The sequence below is a fragment of the Chenopodium album genome, chromosome 17, assembly GCF_948465745.1.
Source record: "Chenopodium album chromosome 17, dcCheAlbu1.1, whole genome shotgun sequence".
Classification (NCBI taxonomy): domain Eukaryota; kingdom Viridiplantae; phylum Streptophyta; class Magnoliopsida; order Caryophyllales; family Amaranthaceae; genus Chenopodium; species Chenopodium album.
This window is the reverse complement of record NC_137850.1, coordinates 20,690,760-20,696,759: the sequence shown is the minus strand read 5'-3', so window position 1 is coordinate 20,696,759 and position 6,000 is coordinate 20,690,760.

The window sequence follows — 6,000 nt, the reverse complement described above, 5'->3', positions numbered from 1 at the left end:
ATCACAATCAAATTCAATCAATTAAAGCAATTCTCAAATCGAGGGTTCATGTCATTGAAATTTGCAATGCAATCTAGATTAATTTTATAGGTTGATCACTCCTAATCTAATTAATCACATGCACAACTATGTCTACCAATTTAATTGCACCATTCAAATCAATTTAGCATCATCAACTAGCAAAAATCATCAATCAAACATGCTTCCCCTTCTCCCTAGCAACTAATCTACTCACTAAACATGGTGAAATTAAGAAACAAAATAAATTCAATCAAATTCATATTCATTTAAAGCTAAATCAAAAGAAAATCAATCAGTCAACAATTTCTAAAAAAAGGAATTTAATCTCAATCAAAATCCAAGAAACTAGAAGGAATTGCCTTAGAAATAAATCAAGGGAAAGAAATCTTACAAACATTCATTGAATTGAAGAAGGAATTTCAAAATTGGATTGAAATTTAAGATCAAATTCAATTACAACCAAGTAAATCTTAAGCTTCTCTCTCTACTTTCTCTCTGGGCTTCAAGAAAAATTCTCTCTATAGTACCAAGTTAAGTCGTCCTTAAAAAAGAAAGTCAAAAGCTAAAAATAAGAAAAATCGAGCGAAGAAGGCCGCACAGGCCGTGCGCACGCACAGTGACGCGGGTGTATGGAACTTAGTGGAAGAAGTGGAAGACATGCCATGTGTCATGACACGAAGTAGGTCCAAGCTCCTTGGAGGTCACCTTTCGGGCTATCCATCATCACACTTGAAGACAAGAAGCTTATCAATATATGATGCAACTACTTCATTCATCCATATCTCCATTGTTACAAGAAATTTTTAGGTGATTCAAGTTGGAGGTGAAAGTAGAGTTCAAGAGCTTTCCAACGACTGGTCACATGCCAAATTTGAGCGAGAAACGAAGAAGTTATGAACGTTTGAAAATGAGCTGTCCAGGAGCAGGGGAGTTCGGCCGAACCTACACTGTGGTTCGCCCGAACCTTCCAGGCAGTTTCAGAGCTAATTTTTGCATCTTTGCAGGAGTGGCCAAACTCTAAAAGTTCGACAGAACCTACCCACAAGTTCGACCGAACTTACCCAGAGTTCGACCGAACCTTTTCCCGTTTTTCTGTCAGTTTGTGCGAACTATTTAAGTTGTTTTAAGACGTTTTTGCATATTAATTTTTTGAACTTTGTAATCAAGAGACTTTCTCTCTCTACCATAATCTTTGTGATTATCTTGCTTTCTTTGTGATTGAATCTCTTGTAATCTTTGTGGTTACACCTTAATCTTAGCTTTACTTGGTGTTGGCTTTGATTAAGACCCCTATTTCATCTATCTTTGTGAATTTGAGATAGGTTATCTTGGTTTGTTGGTTTGAACTTGTTGTTACTTGATTTCTCCTCCCTTTTACTTGTCTTCCTTGGTTATTTCGTATCATTTGGTATCAAGAGCCTAGGTTATTAGCCTAGAAAGATCCTACCTTTTTTATTTCTCTTTCCCCTCTCAAAAGATCTCATCTTTTCCCACAAAATTTGAAATTTTTTCTCAAAGATAAAAACTTTCTATCTTGAAACATGGGTGATAGATACTATTATGAAGATGATGAAGGTTACAATGAAAACTCTAGATTGGATGCTCTAGAAAGGAAGTTTGATAGACTTCTTGAGGTCTTGGAGAATAGAAGAAGTCCTAGAAGGAGGAGGAGCCCTAGTGAAGAAGATGACTCTCACTCTCCTCACCGGGGAAGGGAACAACGCCAACGAAACTATGAGGACAACCGTGACCTAGACATCAAGTTGGAATTTCCGGACTTTGAAGGTAATCTTGATCCCAATGAATTTCTTGATTGGGTTAGAAGTATGGAGAATGTGTTTGAATATTAAGGGTTATAATGATGAAAAACGTTTCAAATTGGCCATCCTTAAACTCAAAAAACATGCTTCTTTGTGGTATGAGAACTTTAAGAATCGTAGGAGGAAAGATGGAAAATCAAAAATCACTTCTTGGGAGAAATTGAAGAAACATATGAACAACGCTTTTGTGCCTAGAGATTATTTGCAAGATGCTTATCTTAAATTGAACTCTCTTAAGCAAGGAACTATGTCGGTAGAGAAGTATACTAGGGAGTTTGAAAAACTTTCTATCATGAGTGGAGTTGAGGAAGCACCGGAGCATAAGATTGCTAGGTATATTGGTGGTCTTGAAAGAAAGCTTGGGCAAAAGGTTGATGTGCATGCCCATGGAAGTTTTGATCAAGTGGTGCAAGTGGCTTTGAAGTTTGAGAAGTATGACAAGGTGAGTAGTGCTAGTGGGTATCCTAAGCCTACCTTCAAGAATTCTTTTGCTCCAAAGGGTGAGACAAGCAAGCTCATTGTCAAGGATGACAAAGGCAAGGCTCTCATGCATTTTCCTAACAAAGATGATCACAACAAGATGGGAAATCGAAAGACTTGCTACAAGTGTAGAGGCTATGGACATTTTGCTAATGAGTGTCCAAATAGTAGAGCTATGACGATTCGTGAAATGGATGATGATGAGTACGAAGATGATAAGAGGGATTTTGGTGACCCTATATATGATGAGGAGGATGAAATTGTAGTTGACGCTGATAAGGGTCAAATCCTAGTAGTGAGGAGAGCACTTCACTTCATTTCCACCCCTTTAGCGGAAGAGCAAAGGGAAAACATCTTCCAATCTTATCATCGATAGTGGCTCTTGCACTAATGTGGCTTCAACAACATTGGTGAGCAAGCTCAATCTTGAAACTACCGATCATCCTACTCCCTACAAGCTTCAATGGCTTAATAATCACAATGAGGTGAAGGTAACGAAACAAACTCTTCTTTCTTTCTCAATTGGCAAGTTATATAAGGATGAGGTGCTTTGTGATGTATTGCCTATGGATGCTTGTCATGTATTGCTTGGTAGACCTTGGCAATTTGATAGAGATGTGATGCATGATGGATGAAAGAACACTTATTCATTCATGATGGATAAGAAAAAGATTGTACTCAACCCCTTGTCCCCCACCATCAAACACAAAGAACCCTTGGGTACGGGAAACACAATCAAAGAGAACCTTCTCATTGGGGAAAATGAGATGGGAAAGGAGATAAATCAAGGATACATTGTCTTTATTTGTCTTCTTAGGGAAACACAAGAGAGTGAGCGAGAGAACCCAATCCACCCCCTTGTCAAGGAAGTATTGGTTGAGTACCATGACGTTTTCCCCGATGATCTCCCACCCGGTTTGCCACCTATTAGGGGAATTGAACATCAAATAGATCTTATTCCCGGATCACAACTTCCTAATAGACCGGCTTATAGGTGTACCCCCGATGAAGCAAGAGAGCTTCAAAGATAAGTCGGTGAGTTGATTGAAAGAGGATTTGTAAGGGAATCCCTTAGCCCTTATTCGGTTCCGGCTCTTTTGGTTCCGAAAAAGGATGGTACATGGAGGATGTGTGTGGATAGTAGGGCCATCAATAACATCACCATCAAGTATCGCTTCCCTATTCCCCGACTTGATGATATGCTTGATGAGTTACATGGTTCCAAGGTGTTTTCGAAGATTAACTTAAGGATGGGGTACCATCAAATTCGTATGCGTGAAGGAGATGAGTGGAAGACCGCTTTCAAGACAAAGCAAGGCTTGTATGAGTGGCTAGTTATGCCATTTGGGCTCTCTAATGCTCCTAGCACTTTCATGAGGCTCATGAATGAGGTACTTCGCCCTTTTATTGGTAAATTTGTTGTTGTTTATTTTGATGACATACTTGTTTATAGCAAATGTGAACTTGATCATGTTAAACATTTGAGGCAAGTATTTGAAACATTGAGAAGTAGGCGACTTTTTGCCAAGTTGGAAAAATGTACTTTTATGGTGGATAATATTGTTTTTCTTGGTTATGTGATTTCAAATGTAGGGATTTCAATGGACCCTTGGAAAGTGGAGGCCATTCAATCTTGGCCTACTCATACTACTCTTACTCAAGTTAGGAGTTTCCATGGTCTAGCTTCCTTCTATCGAAGGTTTGTGAAGAATTTTAGCACTATTTTGGCCCCGGTGACCGAATGCATGAAGAAGGGTACTTTTGAGTGGACACCATAGGCTCAAAGGGCTTTTGAGACCCTCAAGAAGAAGTTGTGTGAGGCTCCAATCTTAGCTCTTCCGAATTTTGATCAACCCTTTGAAGTTGAATGTGATGCTAGTGGGGTTGGAGTTGGAGCGGTTCTTGTGCAAGGAGGGAGGCCGGTTGCCTATTTTAGTGAGGAGCTTGGTGGAGCAAGAATGAGATATAGTACCTATGACAAGGAGTTCTATGCTATTGTGAGGGCTCTTGATCATTGGTCACATTACTTGAGGCCTAGACCATTTGTACTACACTCCGATCATGAATCTCTCAAGTACATCAATGGTTCTCATAAACTCAATTCAAGGCATGCTTAATGGGTTGAATTCCTCCAATCATTCACTTTCTCTTCTAAGTACAAGGAAGGGAAGAGCAATGTTGTTGCCGATGCTCTTTCTAGGGGGCATTGTATGATCACTATTCATGATGCGAAGTTTTTAAGGTTTGAGTTGCTTAAAGAGTTGTATCACGATGATGAGGATTTTGGTGGGTTGATGAAGAAGTGTGAGGAACGGGTCGATGGCTCTTTCGTGGTGCAAGAGGGTTTCCTTTTCAAGGGAAACAAGCTTTGTGTTCCGAAATACTCTCATCAACGGTTGCTTGTTAAAGAAGCTCATCAAGGAGGGCTAGCCAGACACTTTGGGGTTGCGAAAACATATGACATTCTTCGAGAGCATTTTTATTGGCCCAAGATGTTTGGTGATGTGCAAGATGTGATAGCTCGTTGTGGGGCTTGTCACAAGGCTAAGAGTCAATTCCGTGAAGGACTCTACTCTCCTCTTCCGGTCCCTAGTCACCCTTGGGATGATCTTAGCATGGATTTTGTGGTTGTTCTCCCTCGCACTCAAAGGCAAAATGATTCTGTGTTTGTTGTGGTTGATCGTTTTAGCAAGATGGCTCACTTCATTCCTTGCCATAAGACCGATGACGCTTCTCATGTGGCTACCTTGTTCTTTAGAGAAGTGGTGAAGCTTCATGGCATTCCAAAAAGTATTGTGTCGGACCGTGATCCTAAGTTCTTGAGCTACTTTTGGAAGACTTTGTGGAAGTTAGTGGGAACCAAGCTCTTGTTTAGTACCTCTAGTCACCCTCAAACCGATGGCCAAACCGAGGTGACTAATCGTACCATGTCCACCGTTCTCCGAGCTATCATTAGCAAACACATGAAAGATTGGGATCTTAAGCTACCTCAAGTTGAATTTGCTTACAACCGCTCTCATTGCATAGCTACCGGGAAAACACCATTTGAAGTAGTGTATGGTTTTAATCCCCGCCTACCACTTGACTTGTTGCCAAGTATCCCTCAAGAGGAGTTGAGCTTTGAGGCAAAAGATAGAGTTGAAACGATGAAAAGGCTTCATGAAGATGTCAAGAAGAGAATTGAGAAGGCAAATGAGAGTTACAAGGCAAGGGCAAACAAATTCAAAAAGCCAAGGGAATTCAATGTAGGTGATCTTGTGTGGCTCCATCTTCGGAAGGAAAGATTCCCGGCTAAGAGAAAGAACAAGCTCATGCCAAGATCCGAAGGCCCCTTTGAAGTTGTGGAAAGAGTTGGACCTAATGCTTATAAGCTCAAACTACCGGGAGACTTTGGTGTTCATGCTGCCTTTAATGTTGGTGATCTTGCTCCTTTTCTCTTTGAAGATGATATTGGTGATGATGATCCGGAATTGAGGGCAATTCCTTTTGAAGATGAGGGGTTTGACGCGGGTGCATGGAACTTAGTGGAAGAAGTGGAAGAAATGCCACGTGTCATGAGACGAAGTAGGGCCAAGCTCCTTGGAGGTCATCTTTCGTGGTTAACCATCATCACACTTGAAGACAAGAAGCTTAACAATATATGATGCAACTACTTCATTCAGCCATATCTCCTTCGTTA